We start from the raw sequence: 18,048 nt of genomic DNA, 5'->3' as shown, positions 1-18,048 counted from the left end.
GGGGGACACAGAGAGAAAGAACAACTTCAGCACTTGAACCACTGCCCCGCTGTCTCCCCCACCCCCACCCCTGCATGTCCCTGCAGCACTGGGAAGTGGGCGGGAGGAAGGCTGGCGCTCATGGGAAATACAAACGGGACAAGGGGCACAAACCCACGAAGATTCTAGAACTCCTCCAGGGCAGGCCCCGTGTCTGTATTTCTGTCCCCGAGCCCCATGCTACCCCGGATACAGAAGGCACACAGGTGGAACCTAGGCATCTACCGGGTCGGCGAGCGTCACTGTGAAATCGCTGTATGGAGAAAACAGCTACTGGACGTGGCCATCTGCTCAAAGACCAAGGTTTTTCAGGTCGGGAAGCCAGGGCTCTGTGAGGTGAAGCCAAATGACTGAAGTCACACAGCCAGGTCTAAACTGAGATCTAGGCAGAGGCTCTTGGCACGGAACGACACGGTCTCAGCAGAGCTGTGATCTTCACGCACCAGAGAGGCATTGCTTTGAGAGACCGACAGCTCGCACCTCACACTGAAATCAGGGCTTATCACAGACGCTGGGAGGGAGTGCGGGGCGGCCTGGACCCCTCGAGGCTCTATTTTTTCAAGAACACAGGGTTAGGAAGATCGCATCCCAAGGGAGCCAGAGTGGCCCGGCTGACAGACCGCCGGCATCACCTGACCCCAAGACACGAGCACCTGCCAACAGCCGGCGGCCCGACACCATGCTTCCTGACCCGCCAGATGTCTGCCACCCGGCACACGGCCACCACCACCTGCAAGGCCAGTCCCCGGAGGCAGCGGCGCCAGCCTGGCACCTGGCTGACCCCCCGGGTGGCCTCAGCAGAGGCCAGAGACAGCCACCAGCCCCACCCCCACGCGCTTCCCCATGCTCCCTCCAGGATTGCAGGCTGTTTCAAAGCTGCTAGTAAAGAAATCACAATGACAGCTACGAATGTTCGCTCTGGGTAGGCATCATGCTAGAAACCAAGTTTTTACTTTCCATGATGAGAAGTGATTTTACAAATGAGAGTGGGGAATACGGAACCCCACCCCACCCCCACCCAGCACCTGACTATGAGAAAGTGGCGGCGCTCAGATGCAGATCTGAAGCCGTGCTTGTCATCCAGTGCTCCCACCCCCATTCCCGAGCCCCTCTGGGCCCTGGGAGGCTGTCCTCTAGGGCCACAACCACCTGGCCACCCGGTCCTCTGGCTTCTGACCGAGAAGTCAATGGAGGCACCCGAGAAGATGGGAGAAAGAGGGAGCGAGACATCCGGTGTCTGTTCCCACCATCCTGACACCCCCGCCCTATTTCTAACAGCAGACACAGCCCCCATCAAGCAGGCAGCCTGTCTCCCAAGACCTCCGCTGTCTCCAGGGCTCCCATACCACCTCCCCGCCCCCGTCCCCTCGGGCCTGGGGTGGCGACAGTTTGCCACTCTGTGGGGGCTGCACCACATCTCGCTGGCTGCTTTGACCCAGCTGGAACCTTCTCATTCTCTCTCTCAGTTAAACTCTTCTCTTGTCAAACCTTCCAAAAGTACCAGCTCTTTCCTGGTGGTATCTTTTTTTTTTTTTTTGCCTGCCAGAAAAGATGTTAAGGGATTTCCCCTATCAACAACAACAACAACAACAACAAATCCCACGGACTTCACAATAATACCTAAGGAGCGTCTTGCCACCCCATGGTGACTAGCCTGCATAAAACCCAAAACAAAAGTCGGACTCGCTGAGAAGCCGGCCATTCCTTCTAGGGCTCCTGGATGGGGAAAGGAAGCAGCACTTGTATCACTACAGCAAGCCCAGGAGCTGCGGGTGACATTCTCACTGTCACAGACCAGCACACCAAGAGCCCGGGGAAGAAAAGTCACCGGGCCAGGCCTTGCGGTTGGGAAGTGGCCCAGCTGGGGCCTGGATGGAGGCCCGAGAGCAAAACCTGCGGGCTGAGCCTGCAGCTGGGCCGAAAGGTGTCCGGGGCCTGGGAACCAGCCTGGCTCCTCACCCCCCTGGGCCTTGGTTTCCCCTTCGACACACACAAGAACTTGCGAGGACCCTTCTGGTTCTGCCTGTGGATTCGGTATTACATTCTCATTCAAACCCACTTCCCAGGAAAACAAAACAAAACCAGAAACAGAATTTGAAGGAAGGGGAGCTAACCCAGTGGGAAGTGGTAACCTGGGCCAAGAAGAGCAAACTCTCAAAAGATACCACAGACAAAAACCCACTCTGGCTGTAACCCGTGGCTCCACCGTGACGGGAACCGCCACCAAGAGGCCAATCTTTTCAGACCAAGGCAGCTAGAAACGGCAGAGAACAGGGTCGCACGGGTGAAGCTCCATCCCCCACCAGCATGCACGTCTCCAGAGAGAAGATCCCGGGTCTCCTGTGCACCATGAGGGGACAGAAATGTGTCCCAGTGGGTTTGGGGAAAGGAGATGCCCCTGACTTGTCCCGGCCTGGCACCAGCCTCAGGCCTGCAGACCTGACAAGCATGGGCTGTTTGGAAAATAAGCTCTCCGCGTTCCCGGCCGCTCCACTGAAGGTAAACAGTTGAGTTCTGGAAGCCAGCCACCTCCCTTTGTATATTTTCCAAGCATTTTTATGCCAGTAAAACCCTTCCACAAGAACAGCAACTTGGGACACATGTCAGGCCTGGTCTGGTCCTGGCTTGGCGTCTCTCACTGCAGCATCTTTGCTGAGACCTGACTGGAGTTGCCACCAGGTCCAGAAGGTTCTCCAGCACGGCTTTTCCTCAAGTGGCCAGATAAGCCACATTCGCCCTGAAGGGGCTATCGTCCTACAAAGACCTCAAGGGGACTTCAGTCTCTCCCTGCTGTCTGGGAAGGAGAAGGTGAGCCCTCTGGGGCTGCCACTCAGAAGGGGGGCTCAGGCAGGGTCTAGGCACCCACAAGTGGCTCCCAAGAACCCAGGACACTGCAGAGGAGGGGACCCTGGTGGGCCAGGCTTCATTTCACAGATGGGGTGGGGTGGTGGGAAGGGGGGCTCAGACGAAAGGCAACTCCTTTCAAGTGTCATGTTGTTTTTCTGACCACACTCTGCCTCCAGGAAAGGGAACTTTCCCAGGGACTTGTTCTGTTTTGCGGAAGGGGTCTGATCTGTCCCTCAGCCAGTAACAAGGATGTCTCAATGAAAGGGCCGCCCACTGTGGCCAGAGGAGGCCTGTGGGTGCCATGCTTCCAAGTCACGCCATCCTGTGAGGCCAAGGCTGTTCCGCACAGAGCTCAGAGCTCAGGATTCGGAGGAAACAAGGGCCCACTGTTTCCCTCAGTGACTACCACAGGAGGCCGACTGGAGGTGGGGGAGGGCCAGGAGGAGTTGGGACAAAGGCCTGCAAACCCCAGTGGCCGGAATGTCACCTCTGACTTCCGCAGCAGGCAACCCAAACATGCCCAGCCCAGTATCCCAGGTGAGCTAGTCTCTATCCCCACGACCCCTACCCCCTGGGCGGGGGAAGAAGATGGGCATGGCAGATGCCTGGAAACCCCATCGCAGTTCAGCTGCCCTGGGCTGGGCAGGTGATATAACTGCTCTGTGCCTCAGTTTCCCCATCCATAACATCAGGATGTTCCTATTCCCAACACCTCACTGGGCTGTTTCAGTGGATTTGAACATCGCATTAATGGATGTGACACAGGGTTGATGTGCCGCAGACACAGTGTTAACACTGCCCTGGGCACTCAAAAAACGTCCCGCCGCTGCTTGCTCACTCATTCATTTGACTAGCATTCTCTGGGCACTTCCTGGGTGCCAGGCACAGACAGCCCCTGAGCTCCCTTCTCGGGGTTCTCAGTAATAGGAACGGTGCACTGTGGAAGCGGACCCAACGTGAACGCTGCAGACCAACTAGAAGGGATGTTCCAACAAGCGGGGCGGGGGGGGGATTCTTTCCTGTTAAGGGGCTTAGAAACTGCCTCCTGGAGAAGGAGGGAGAGGGGAAAACAGGGAAGGAAGGTGTAATGCAGGCAGCAGGGGCGGTTGCAGAAATCATCTGCATTCAATTCACTACTTGCACTTGTCAATTGCAAATGCCTCAGGGGGGCCAAGGGCTACCACCACCTCTGCAGAAAGAACTAGTCCCACAGCACTGATCCCGGACTGGGCCCCTGGGAGTGGAGGCCTAGGACCACCCCTCTCTCGGGCTGCATCTACAGGCTGGAAACGGGATCCTAGAGGACCAGGCACCTCCCATGACCAGAGCTGTGCTATTGGTGTGACACCTAATAAATCCCGAGTGTGTCAAGGCAAAATCTGGAGGCTGTAGGCTTGAGCAGGTGGCCTACCCTAAGACAGTCGCCAAGGAGAGAGAGCGTGTACGGAGCGGAGGGAGGAGGAGGACACCCTGACGGAGGGTTCCAGACTTCCTCAAACTTCCACATGTGCTTCCCTGATGGGATTGAGAAGTAGGCAGATATGAAAAAAATATAAAACCATCTCTGGGACTCATCACAGAGGTGGGGGACCTGGGAAAACGATGCTGGGGCTGCTCACCCTCTCTGGATGCAAGACGTGAGGTGTTCGGGGACTGCAGAAGTGTGGGCTGCTGAAAACAACCTACCCCTCTCTGAGCGGCCAGACAGGCTGTGTGGAGGCTGCGTGGGAGTCAGCGAGGCGCAAGAACCATCCTCCCAGAACCCCAGCCTCAAGGCGAGAAGACCCACTGTCCTATGGCTGGGGCGCAGCTCTTGTACTCTCACCCTGAGCCAGGCCCTGTCCTCCCCCCGCCCCCGAAGATTTAATTTTAGAGAGAAGGAGGGAGAGAGCACGAGGCAGGAGGGGCAGAGGGAGAGGGAGAATCTCAAGCAGACTCCCTGCTAAGCGCAGAGCCTGACCAGGTCCTGCTCTAAACACATGACACACACTAGCTCATACAGTTCTTCCAACAACCAGAGATCAGGACCCACGACAGGCACAGGGGTTAAATAACACACCGAGGTCTCGCAGCTCACACCAACTCTTCACCATTCCCAGCCAACAGCACGGCTGTAATCAGCCTGTGGGACCCCCTGGCTGCTGGCACAGTCCCCTGTTCTAATGAGGACAGCTTGGTGGGCCTCCAGATGGGAGCTGGTCACCAGGAAGACCAAGCCACGATCAGAAGTTGGGAACTTCCAGCCCCATCTCCTGTCCTCCAGCAAGGGGAGAAGGACTAGAAAACTGAGTTAATGCTTGATCATGCCAACACGATGAAGATTCCATAAAAAAAATCCCAAAGGTGCAGGGCTCGGGGAGGTGCTGAAGAATGGCACGCTCTGAGGGAACAGGGAGCTCAGCATCCTGTCCCACAGACCTTGCCCTGCGCACCCCTTCCGTCTGCATGTTCAACGGGATCCTTCATCACATTCTTCTATAACAAGCCAGCAAACAGGAAGCAAATTGTTCCTGAGTTCTCTGAGCCGCTCTAGCAAATTAATCAAACCCAAGAAGGGGGTCCTGGGACCCTCCGACTGAGAGCCGCCTGGCTGGTCAGGAGCACGGGTGACAAGCTAGACTTGAGAGTGGCATCTGAAGGGCGGGGGGCAGGGTGGGGGGGACAGTCTTGTGGGACTGAGCCCTTTGCCTGTGGGACCTAACACTATCTCCAGGCAGAGGCGGTCAGAATTGGGTTACAGTGCAGGACACGCAACTAGGGCTACAGTACCGCTCGGTCTGGGGCAAAACTCCCACACAGCTGGTATCAAAGTGTTCTGCGTGTGTGTAAGTGTGATGGTAAAGGACAAAGGCACGAGGTGTGTTTTTTCTACTCAATGGTGTACTCCATACATGTCAGCTATTATCTTTTCCTAGTCTTATGATTCACATTATTACTGAGCAGTGGAAAGTTCCCTGACTTTCTATCAAGCAGGGCTCAAGTACAAGCCTGAATTTGAATTTCGCAAAGCGAGGTCACTTATACTGACTCACAGGACAGTCCTCCCAGCGTCTGCTGCCACAGTAAAATTTACTGTCGTTGTTAATAATGATTAACATTTATAAAGTTCTTACTATGCTCACAAGAGCTTACAGTATGGGGTGCAGCTGAGGACACTGAGTCACAGAGAGCTTAAGTCATGGGCCTGGGGTCACAGAGTTACAGCTGCCTGGGACCTGGGTCTCCCTCCTGCCAAAGCCAGACAATTAACCTCTAAACCAAATGGTGTCCTGGGTGTCTGGCACTTTCCTTCCATCCCCTTCTCCCCTAATTCACTCCTGCACAGTGGGATGTTTTCAGCAGTGACTTCAAATGGAAGTTACTAGATGAAAAGTTTGGTCTCAACCAGGGTCCAGACAAAACAGCCTGGATGAAAGGCGAGTAGGCGCCAGGCTGCTCAGTTCCTCTGCGCCCTCCACGGATCTGGACATCTGGGACAGGACTACCACATCGCCAACGTTTAAAGCCTCACCAGCCATGCAGGAGCAGATGTCTGCTGAAGAAAGAGTCAGGTCTGCTGCCTCATGATCAGACTTCAAAAGGGAGCCTGGCCTTGGAGGACACAGCACCAGCCGTGTCTTTTCAGTAGGGCTGGTTCCAAAGGACAACTCGGGGACAGCGGGACTGAAGGCTTTTCCCTGTCAAGAGCAACTCTCACTCCCCAAGGTGCTCAAAGTGGCCCTCAGAGAGGTTAGGAGATAGAGGTCACCTGCGGCTGAGGACAGTGCCGGTCAACGCAGGAGTCCCTAGCCAGGATGGGGACCGGGACTGTCGCCAACACTCCCTGACCCGATTCCCCAATTTCTCAGTAACTGGTTTCCAATTACCGGGTAATAACAGACAGCAATCCGGTTAAGGCAAAAGACTGAACCACCTTTCTCCTCCAGAAGATGAGGGGCCAAGTTGACAAAATGGTGTCATGACAAACGGACCTTACACTTCCAAAGTTCTGGGCATTTGCAAGCTGACTTTGTTTCAAAGAGCCAAAAAACTCACACCCACTCAGCAAGCATGGCTCCTTGAGAAAATTCTTAGGAGCTAAGAAAACCCTGGCCCTTGTCCAGTGCTGGGGAGCCAGGTTCAAGGGTAGATTGAAAAGATAACACAACCATGCCCTTTGCAGTAAGCCGACTCCCGGGATGCTGGCCTAAGAAAAAAAGTCAACAGGTGAAAAATCATTCCTGGCCCAGGGAGACTCGCTGAGGCCACATCGACAAAAGACACAGGACACAGAACACATGCCCCAAAAGGGGGCCTGGCTAGGTCAACAGGCACATCGACACGAGAAGATATTAAAGGATTACTGGGCAGACGAGGCCTTGTGGAGACAAGCGTGGGGGTGTGTGTCCCAACCACGTGAATCCATATTTGCTGTAAGCAAAGCTGGAAAGGAAACACAGACCCGAATGTGAGAGGATCCTGGGCATAGAGGAGTTATTGCGGGTATAGCAGCCCATCTGGACACATGGCAGGATGTACCTCCTGGTTCCCTTGCGACTCGGTGTGGTCACGTGACTGGTTCTGGCCAATGAGCTATGAGCCGGTGAACCCTCGCCACCTGGCACGCGTTTACCTGCAAGTGCCAGGGCCTCCCGAACGCTCTCTACGCTGGCACAGGATTGCCAACGTTCAAGGTGGAGCCTCGGATCGCTGAGCAGTATGGAATGAGGCCCCAGCTGACCCCCAGGGACATGTGGCACGAACAAGACACGACAAACCCATTTTAAGCTGCAAAGATTTGGGGCTGTTTGCTAACACAGCACACCCTAGCCCAAACTGTGCGCCCCACAAGCTTTTCTTTCCCCATTTGTTCAAACAAAAGGAGAGTGGAAGGGAAGGGGAAAGGGGACAAAAGTTAATGAAAGCAAATGGTAACTTACAGGTAACTTACTGGGTTGAGACTGGGCTTTTGTTCGGATTTTTTTTAAGTTATAATTCAGTATTTGGATGAACTATGACAACAGGGATTTATTCTGTAAGGGGGACGACTGAATGTCCAATCCCCTCAGATAGGAAGGCAGAAACCTTGAATGGAGCCACACTGTGAAGCGGCTGCTCTCCAGCACCCACCCCCCCCGAAGAGCCCCGAAATCTGCCCAGTGAGTCCCTGGACCCTGTGTGGCTCAGTTACATGGGCTGCTTCCAGCGCGCTCTGGTTCTCAGTGGTAGCTGCTGGCAGGAGTTGGGGCGGTGGAAACCAAATCCTCCCATTAGGTGCCAGGCACCACCCTGGTCCTGTCCTGCGGGAAAGACACAAACCACAGACTGGCGAAAAAGAAAGAAAACAGCATGAAAAGGGCTGGCAGATCTGGACCCATGGGAAGAAGAGTCAAAGGTCATGTTAACAAAGGCTGACTACAGAGAGAGAGAGAGCGCGCACGTGAGCGTCGGGATGGGGGGGTGCCCCCACTTAATTCCCTGTCCCCACGCCAGAGGAAGAAACCCAGAGTCCTCCCGCCCTTAGCACACCCTGCTCCCCTGCAGGCCAATTCTCTCCCTGAGCCCCCCACGAGCACAGAGGCAGGAGAAGGGCGCAAAGGGCAGGGCAGAGTCTCCAGCCCAGGAAGGGCACTTCCCTCACCTCCCTCAGCCTGCTTCCTCACCTGCAGAGTGAGGGTGAAGAGCCATCCTTCCTAAAATCATCACCTGCACACAACGAGGGGGCAAGGACGGGCTCCCTGTGTGAACGGAGCCGCACACACTACACGGATGTCCGCAGTTAGGAGTTTCCACCTTACGTGAGGCTGAATTTTCTCTAGCTTCTAAGTTAAGCCTCTCTCGGCCGTCACGCTTCTAATAATCACCACCACCAGGCCCCTTAGCATATCCCAGGCACTACGCTAAGCACGTCCTATACCCATTTCATCTAAACCCTAAGAGTCCCTAGGAAGCAGGGGAGGCTGTTAGCACTTGACAGATGAGGCGAGGAACATTCTAGGGGACAACACAACCTGACAGAGGCTGTATAAGCAGTAAGCAAGTGGGGGAGAGGTCTCTGCCCCCCAGTCCCTGTGGCTCCAGGACAGGTGTTCCTAAGCCCTCTGATTTCCTTAGGAAGTGGAGGGGCCAGAGAGACCTCTTTCCTCGAGGTGATAGCAGGGGGCGGGGGTGGCTGTAGCGCAGTCTAAGACATGGTCTTCGGGGCCGCTCCTGCCCACCAGGGCTGGAGGCAGGACTGTCCACCTGGGGTCACAGCAGGCACAGGGTTCCCAGCGTGGTCTTGTCCACAGCTCCAAAAAGGGCAAGATAAATATGGGAGTTCATGTATGAAAACAGTGGCATTTGAAAACAGGGGATAAAAGATGGATTATTAATAAATGTCATGGGGATAATTCAGTATCCATCTGGGGAAAAAAAATATGGAGATGCACACCCTCCTGTCTTCCACCAAAATAAATTCTAGGTGGAGCAAAGATTTAATGATAAAACTTAAAAACAAATACTCGGAGGAACCACAAGTTAATTTTAAAAATAACTGGGGGCATGAAGAATCAAAAAAAAAAAAAAAGAAAGAAAACATAATGCATTCTGAATCGTAGAGAAGTAGAGACTGCCTCTGTGCCAAAAACCACCTCAAGTCAAGTGAAAAGGGTGACAAAGTGAGGATGTTAAGCAGGTGTTAGGGCTGCACTGCGGGTGCCTTTGCTCCTGCCGGGCGGGGGTGCTGGCCTCAGGCCCCTTGGCTCGGGAGCCTCTACTGAGCTGACAGTGGCAAGCTGTGTTGGCAACAGGCAGGATGGAAAAATCCAGAATCCAGACCCTTGACACACTCAACAGTGCCTCCACCATTTTCATATATTAACCCCCACATTTACTTTGCCCACTTTGGATTCTCCGGTAATTTGTGTGGTCTCGCACCAATACCACAATGGTTTGGCTTTCTTTTCGTTCCCCCCCACACACATATTATTTTAATTACAGTAGCTGTATGATATGGCTTAATACCTAGAAAAGCTAGTTCCCCCTCATTATTCTTTTTTCAGAATTTTCCTGAGAGTCATGCTCATTTATTTTTTTCTACGTCTTCTAAACCAGAACTGGGACTGGGGGCAAGTTACAGTGACGGGCAATTTAGGGGAAACTCGTGGTTTGATGCTGAATCTTCCTACCGAGAAGAACATGGTCACAAATGTCTAGTTTTCTCATATCTAATAAGCTCCAACAAATTGCTAAGAAGGAAACAACACTATGGAAATAAAAAAGAACAAAAGAAACGTGCAGACATGAGTACAGAAAAGTAAATAAAGGGGCTCCTGGGTGGCTCAATTGTTAAGCATCTGCCTTTGGCTCAGGACATGATCCCAGCCAGGGTCCTGGGATCGAGCCCCGCATCAGGCTCCCTGCTCTGCTGGGAGCCTGCTGCTTTCTCTCCCACTCCCCCTGCTTGCGCTCCCTCTCTTGGTGGCTGTCAAAATAAAATAAAATCTTTAAAAAAAAAAAAAAAAGTAGGGGCGCAGTCGTTACGCGTCTGCCTTCGGCTCAGGGCGTGATCCCAGCGTTCTGGGATCGAGTCCCACATCAGGCTCCTCCGCTGGGAGCCTGCTTCTTCCTCTCCCACTCCCCCTGCTTGTGTTCCCTCTCTCGCTGGCTGTCTCTCTCTGTCAAATAAATAAATAAAATCTTTAAAAAAAAGTAAACAAAAACAGCTCCAAAGTGCATACATGTGAAAAAATGCTAAACATCACACAGGAGACAAAAGCAAAGTACAACTGCACGAAGATACCATGTTCTGCGCACCAGATGGGCGAAAAGTCTGAGAAATTGGTAATACGCCCTGTTGACTGGGGTGTGGGGAAACAGGGACTCAAACCCAAGGGAGGGGGGAATGCAAATTTGAATCATCTCAACAGGAAGCAAGTTGGCAGTATCTGTCTCAACTGGAAGTCACACACTCTCTGGTCAGCAGGTTGATTCTAGGAACTCATTCCAAGCGAAGTGCAAGGTCAGGCATTGCTACTGTATTTGCTATGCATGGCTGCATGGGAGGGGAGAAGGGGGAGGAGGAAGCAGAGGAAGGGGAAAGGGGAGAGGAGGAAGGAGGAAGAGGAGGAAGGGGGGGGAGCGGGAGACAAAGGTTCATCAGCAGGGACGGACCGAGGAACCTCGAACACCACACGACCATAAAAAAGAATGGGCAGCGTGTTCTGTCCCGAGAAGAAAAGGTCTCCAAGAAAGTACAGATCCCCGAGTACAGAGTGTTACACGAGGGGAGAAGACAAGACTGACGTGCACGCTGCTTGTACGTGACAGTGTGTCTCAGGAAGGGCACAAGCAGCTAGTCAAAGCGCCGCTCTCCGGAGAGAAGAACCGGGGGGCTCTACGGGGAGCACTGTGTGCTCTTTCGCATCTCCCACCACTGAGACATACTGCTTATATAACTGTTAGAGTCACCAGGCGAGCAGCACATATAAGGAGCACACGTACGGAGTCAGACGGGGATCTAAATTCAGTCAATAAGCAACAAACGCGGAGCACCTACCGCGCCTGACCTTGCTGTAAGCACTTCACAGCAATTACCCCCACAACCACCTGAGAGGCCAGACAATTAGTACGCCCATTACACAGATGAGGACGCCAAGGCTCGGAGAAGGTGAACAATGCGCCCCTTTCACACAGCTTATCAGGGAGGCGCCGGGATACACAACCAGGCACAGCGATGAGGGAGACAACTGGAGAACAAGACTCCGGTCACTAAAGCTCCGAATGCCCAGGACACGGACACTTCAGCGTGGACAACCCCAGGCACATGCACTCTCAGTACCAGTTACCCGGGTCTTGGAGCACACACACTAGCCACCCAGTAAGCAACGGGATCGCCAACTGAAAAGGGCGATGGTTTCCACTGCTGTCCTCCTAGCCCCACCCCCAACTCCTACACAGAAACCGCTCAGTCTCAGTGGTGTCCACCTGACCAGCCTGGTTTGGTCAAGAGCAGCAAGGGGTTCACTGCAACGTTCTCCCAGCTCCCAGCGCAGGTGTCAAAGCCACAAGGAATCCTGGCCTGTGCACCCTTGCCGAGGTTAGGGACTGTGTCCTGTTCCTCACTGTGATCCCCACATGGCCCGGCACCGGGCCTGGCTTTGCCAGGAGCCACAAACATGCACCGAATTGAATCCCCGGGCTGAAGACTCACAGCATCCATCCACACACCCAGCCGTTCACATAATGTTTGCTGAGCACTTACAGAACCACCCCTCCAAGTACATGTTATCCACATTGTCCATTAAAAAAAAAATAAGACAGAAAGAGATTAGGTAACTTGTCCAAGGTCACTGCCAATGGGGGCAGGCCCAAGGGATTTCTGACCACAAACTCTTACCTACCCTTTTCCCCAGGGCCACCACACCTCATTCTTCCTTCAGTACCCTGACCCACCCAGGGCCTGGACCCCCAGGGCCTCCAAGCTTAGTAGGCCTGTGCTGGGCTCAGGGAGGGGATGCTCCACTAGATGTCTTCAAAGACTTAAGTCCCAAGTGGCTGCAGACACTCTGAGCCTGGCAGGGTTAGAAAGTCAAGGGAGCCTCTGGGTGACGGGGCAAGCAAGGACACACAAGCCCACGGGGATGGACAAGATGAGCCCCCCCAGTTCCAGTCGCAGGGCATGCACCTTGCAGAGGGCTATGGCTTCCGAGTACGAGGAGCCTGATGGCTTCACAGCAACTGGGTTCTCAGCCAAGCCAACAGGCCACGACCTTGGCCTAGAGATGCCAGGACTCCAAGCACAACACAAAGGGGCAGAAGGAGGAGCTGCCAGACCTCGGCAGCCAACAGGGCTGTCTGGGCCTGACTCTTGTCCTCCCAAACAGACCACAAGGGTCTTGAGGGCCCCTGACTCTAGGTGTCTACAGCCGAGCAAAATGCAGGATGAGAGAGTCACCAGACACTGACCCTCAGAGACCCACGAGGGTGGACAAGGAAAGAAGGCACAGGGACAACAGTCCCATAGACAGGCTTCAGCTCACTTCATCTGGCCGTCCCCCAAAGCTACAAGCCTGAGCTGCCATGAGGTAGAGGTCTCCATCTGAGCTCCCAGCCAGATGAATTCAAACGCCACCACCAGCCCCCTGCCAGCGCCCCACACCCTCACTGAGTGCTCCCTGCCCTTCCTACAGAGGATTTCAGATTGAGCGCTGCTGACCGACCTGGATCCCAACCTCTGTCCCCGACGGTCAACTTGAGGTTGGTGCCCAATGCCATGTGGCGTCCTCCTGACCCACCAAAGCCTCACACATGCACAGCGTGCTCAGCACCCGTGGTGACGGAGGTGAGAAGAGCACCCCGCAGGCTACCAGGGTGAGTATCTGCATTCAGCAGAAATGACGGGAAAATGCAAAAATAAAATGAGGTGAGATGCGTCCCATCTGACAAACTCTCAAAACATCAAGAACTCAGTAATAGCCATCCACGCTTCTGCTCTTTCGGATTTAAATAAAACAGAAACCACTACCAGTTCACGAATCATACATAAAAGACCGTCCTTTATTCGGTTCTTGTTTTCTTGAAACCTCGGTTTGTGTGGGTGGGAAATGGGGACAAGAGTACCTGCTTCACAGGGCTGTGTTTTCATCCATGCATTCACTCATTCGCCCATGCACTCGTACATTTATTCATTCCTGCTAAGTGAATACTCTGTGCCTGGCACGGCCCAAGCACTGAAGACATAGGTAGACAAGATGGCCAAGTCCCCGTTCTCAGGATCTCATACTCTAGTGGGGGGGAGATGGACAATAAACACACAGAAATACATAAAATAACTCTAGGTGCCATCAAGCATTACATCAATTAAAGCAACATAAAGAGCATGATGGGAAGGGCGGGGATCCTAGTCAGAGAAGGCCTGTTAAGGGTTCAGTCGTGTTCCCCAAGAATGTTCCAGTGAAGTCCTATTGCCCAGTATCTCAGAACGTGACCTTATTTGGCACGGGGTCATCACAAATGCAATTAGTTAAGATGAGGGTGTAATGGGGCAGGGAGGGGCCCCTCATCCACTATGACTGTGTCCTTACAAAAGGGGAAATGCGGACACGGACATGCACTCAAAGAAAATGTCACGAGAGGATGAAGCTGGAGATCACGGTGACGCGCCTACCAAAGACGGCCAGCAAAACCAGACACTTGGGGGGCGGGGCGTGGAACGCATTCTCCCTCGTGGCCTCAGAAGGAACCAACTCCACCCACACCTGGTCTCGACTTCTGCCTCCAGAACTGTGGGACAGTTCATTTGCTGTGTGGGCCCCCGGCTGTGGAAATGCATTACAGCAGCCGAGGGAAATAACGCAAGGCTCCCTAAGGAAGCACCATCCAAGCAGAGACCGGAACGAGAAGAGCCCAGGAAAGATCCACGGGAAGGGAGTTCCCAGGAACCGGGAAAGCCAGTGTGGAGCGGAGGCTGCGCTGAGTGGGTCTCAGGGCGAGGGGGACAAGGACAGGGGGCAGCTTGTGCAGAGCCTCCAAGGGCCAGATCAGGAGTTGGGAATGTGTTCTCAGGGTGGGGGGAAGCCACCGGAGGGCGCTGGGCAGGGAGCTGTGCTCTCGGCTCCCTTTGGAGAGACCACTCTGGAAATTAACACTCGTGAGGGATCAACACCCTGCCTAGGACATATAAGCACTAATACTTGGCACTCGGTTACTGTCATTTTTATGGTCCCCACATAACAAGAGGCTTACAGGTAAGACCTTCGAACTCTAGGATGCTTCACAGAGTCCCTGGTCTGTAACCTGTGGGCCCATTCTTTAACATGAGGGCCCCGGACCCCACCGAGGCCTCCAGGTCTGGCTCCAAGAGCTCCTGGCATGAGAACAGCTGCCCACCCCTAGCTGAGAACCCCACTTCACGTCCCAAACCATTGGGCTCCCTTCTTCCCCACCCGACCCTGGCTCACAGCCCGGGCTGTTTTTTTCTGCTGACAACGGAAAACACATCTCAGTGTACCCTTTATCTCCACGTTCCTCCCAGAATGGCAACGGGCAGCTCAGGCCACGAACGGCTAAGCATTCTCCGAGCCAAAAATACACACTCTCTGTGCACCCCTTTAACAATAAGGCAGGAAAACTCTGAGTCAAACTTCTACAAAGCCCGCATAGATTATATTTTAAGTCCCAAAGCAGTACTCTTTCTATATTCACTTATTTCCAGTCCAAAAAGGCCATTCCTTGAGGCAGTTTCCAAACTGGCATTTGATGTAATATTAATGAAAGAGCTTTTTAAAAAACTTAAACGCATTCCATGAAAAAGAGAAGTCTAGGACTCAAAATTGCTTGGAAAGGTACTGGCTTGGGTCAACTTAAACAGGTGTCTTTAACAGAGGACTTCGTGGGTACTTAAAAACACTCGTGTGGGGGTGCCTAGGTGGCTCAGTCATTAAGCGTCTGCCTTAGGCTCAGGTCATGATCCCAGAGTCCTGGGATTGAGCCCCACATCAGGCTCCTCTGCTGGGAGCCTGCTTCTTCCTCTCCCAATCCCCCTGCTGGTGTTCCCTCTCTCGCTGTCTCTCTCTCTGTCAAATAAATAAATAAAATCTTAAAAAAAAAAAAAAAAAAAGAACCACTCCTGTGTGCTGGAGAGAGACACAGGGGGATCCCAAACTCACTTGGGAAAATTCTAGAGAATAATGCCAGGTCACAGAAATTTAGAAACTTGACTGAATCACCACAGGAGATCCTAGAAATTGCATGTGACCAACCCTGGCTCTGCCAATGCGAGGAAATCCCCAGGAAGCACGCACATACCAGCAGCGAGGGGGCAGCCTGATGCCCTTGACTATCTTCTGCTTCACGATGTCCTGGAGCAGCACATGATGACCTGGGCGGGCTGCAAGGGCTCATGGAGGGAGACCGCATCCTACAGATGGTGACGCACCCTGTGGCTCTGAGCAGCTGCTCGTAAGCTCAGCTTTTAAGCTCAGGTCAACAAGCGACAACAGCCAGGACATCTCATGTCCTTGTCTGCAGGGTGAGCCTGGGCCTTCTGCAAAAGGCTTGATGGGTGTCCTCTCACTGTGGCAAAGGCTGCTCAGGAGCCATGTAGGAGGCTAAGACACAGAGATGCCCAGAAGAAACTCAGAGTGAAAGCAGAGATGTGAAAAGGCCCTCGGGTCACGTGAAAGGTATGGCTTCCGAGAGCAGGGCGGTGGGGCGAAACCGGGCATGGGCTTTTCCAGGGTCTACAAATTAAACCAGCAAATGCAGACTTGTGCCACACATTCTGCCCCAAGGCTTGTATTACTACAGTCCTACAGGTAAGAGGAGGACTCCTGGGTCATCTGAACCAAGCCTAAAAGCTGGGGGGACACGTCAAGGAAGGTTTCCTGGTGTGAGTGATGTCAAGTTTACACTAATCGTACATCAGCACAGGTGCGCCTCACGAGGCTCAAAGCAACAGCCATTGCATCAACTGGCAGGGTTACCTCGCCCCATGTGGTTACTTCTTCCCATCTTCCCGGGCCTTTATCTATGGTGTCAGCCGCGGACTCACTCTGCCCCTTCCCATGTCCCTCAGTACTTTCCCTGGGCCAGGCCCCATGCTGGGTCCAGACACAAGAACCAGGGCCGCGAGGGCAAGGAGAGAAAACAGGTAACCAGGGACCACCAACCAGGGTGGCCAGGGCAGGACTGTAGGATGTGTGAGGGATTAGGGAGCCAAGGGCAGGGGGAGTCCCTCCTGCTGGGAAAGAGGGTAAGCTCTGTAAAGGAAGAGGCCATGTCAGAACCCGCTCCTGAGTATGGAGCACTGGGGTCAGGTCAGACAAGAAGTGGGAGGCTGTTCCCTGGGCCTCAGGAGCCTGAGGGGGTTTGTGAGAGGAGAGAAGAGCCCGGTGTGTGTGTAGCAGGGTAAGTCCAGGGCACAAGAGGGCTCCCAGGCAGAGCACAAGGGTAAACAGAAATGTCTAGAGCCAGGGCAATAATGGGCGGGTGGGGGAAGGCAGGAATATACAGTGACTGAGTGGCCAGGACCAAGGATGGGGTGGGTGCATATAATAGGTCAGATTCCCGCCATGGGGTCAGGGAGGGAGTGCTGGCCGAGCCTTTCCCCAAAGCCAAGAACAGGGAGAAAAGTATGGGCTCTGATACCAAAGTGTGAGCCCCTAAAGCAGTCTAGTATTTTCCTGGTAGGTCCCTCCTAACCCCTGACCCAGCACCTTCCTCCCAGGTGCCCTCTCTCGGCATCCCACCCAAGCAGGCCCCCAGGAGCTGACTGATTTAGGAACTAGCTTCCCCCTCAGCATACAGGGGCCTTCAGCAACCAGTGGTTCCCATGGCAACCACCCCTCCCTCTCTGCAGAAGAGGAAGGCACAGGAAAACCCACATCAACCAAGGGCAAAGAAAGCCACTGGGTTTACTGGAATGCAAAGAGGCTCCTGAGTTCCTTGCTCTTGACGCAGATAACTCTTCTTCCCTCTGGGATCCCACAGGCCTCCTCAGAAGGTGACTCTAGTCCCTCTACCTAGTTATGCTTTTACTCACTTGTGTGGTTTTCCAGAACCTTCCACCAGGAAAGGAACTAGGAGGTGGGCTCTACCACAGCTCCAACTGTCCTGGGTTGGGATGATCTGTCTGCTACACCACCCCCATGAGAGGGCAGGACGCATCCCCAGTGACCTGGGTACTCCCGAGACCTGGAACCCGTATGAGGTGGGGACATGGCAAATGTCTGTGGCTGGCCGCTCTCTCCCAGGACAGGGCCTTGCTCTCCCCTGCTCACCATCCCCTCCGAAGCAAACACCACCAGCCAGCTGCGGAGGGTCTCTGGGACCCTGGTCACACCGCTGCACGGTCATTCACTCAACACACGAAAACTCACGGTGTACCTAAGCCCAGGCAGGCACAGACGCAGCCACCATCAGGGCAATGAGGCAACAGAGGATGGGGCTCTTCCAGAATGACCGAAAAGAATACAGTGGGGGCTCAAAGGAAGGTGCGCGATGATTCCAGTGGGGGTCAGGACGTCAACTCAGAGGAGGTGGCTGGTGAGCTGAGCTGAGCTGAGAGGACGGTGGGCCCACTGCCCTCATGTGTCACCTGCCAGCAAACACCAAGCAGGCCCATGTCAGGGCCGCAGACGAAAGTGCTATGGAAATCGTGTATCTAGAAGCCAGAGGGGAACGGGGGCGGGGGGGGGGGGG

General features: G+C 54.0%; 1 protein-coding gene across 7 annotated transcripts in view; it reads right to left on the bottom strand.

Moving 5' to 3' along the window:
* The window catches only part of ITPK1 (inositol-tetrakisphosphate 1-kinase), a 168,991-nt gene that overhangs the window by 73,622 nt on the left and 77,321 nt on the right, over positions 1-18,048 (bottom strand). The gene's annotated exons all lie outside the window — the stretch shown is intronic.

This window comes from Ursus maritimus, unplaced genomic scaffold (assembly GCF_017311325.1).
Source record: "Ursus maritimus isolate PB19 unplaced genomic scaffold, ASM1731132v1 scaffold_25, whole genome shotgun sequence".
Classification (NCBI taxonomy): domain Eukaryota; kingdom Metazoa; phylum Chordata; class Mammalia; order Carnivora; family Ursidae; genus Ursus; species Ursus maritimus.
This window is presented reverse-complemented; position numbering and strand designations above follow the sequence as displayed.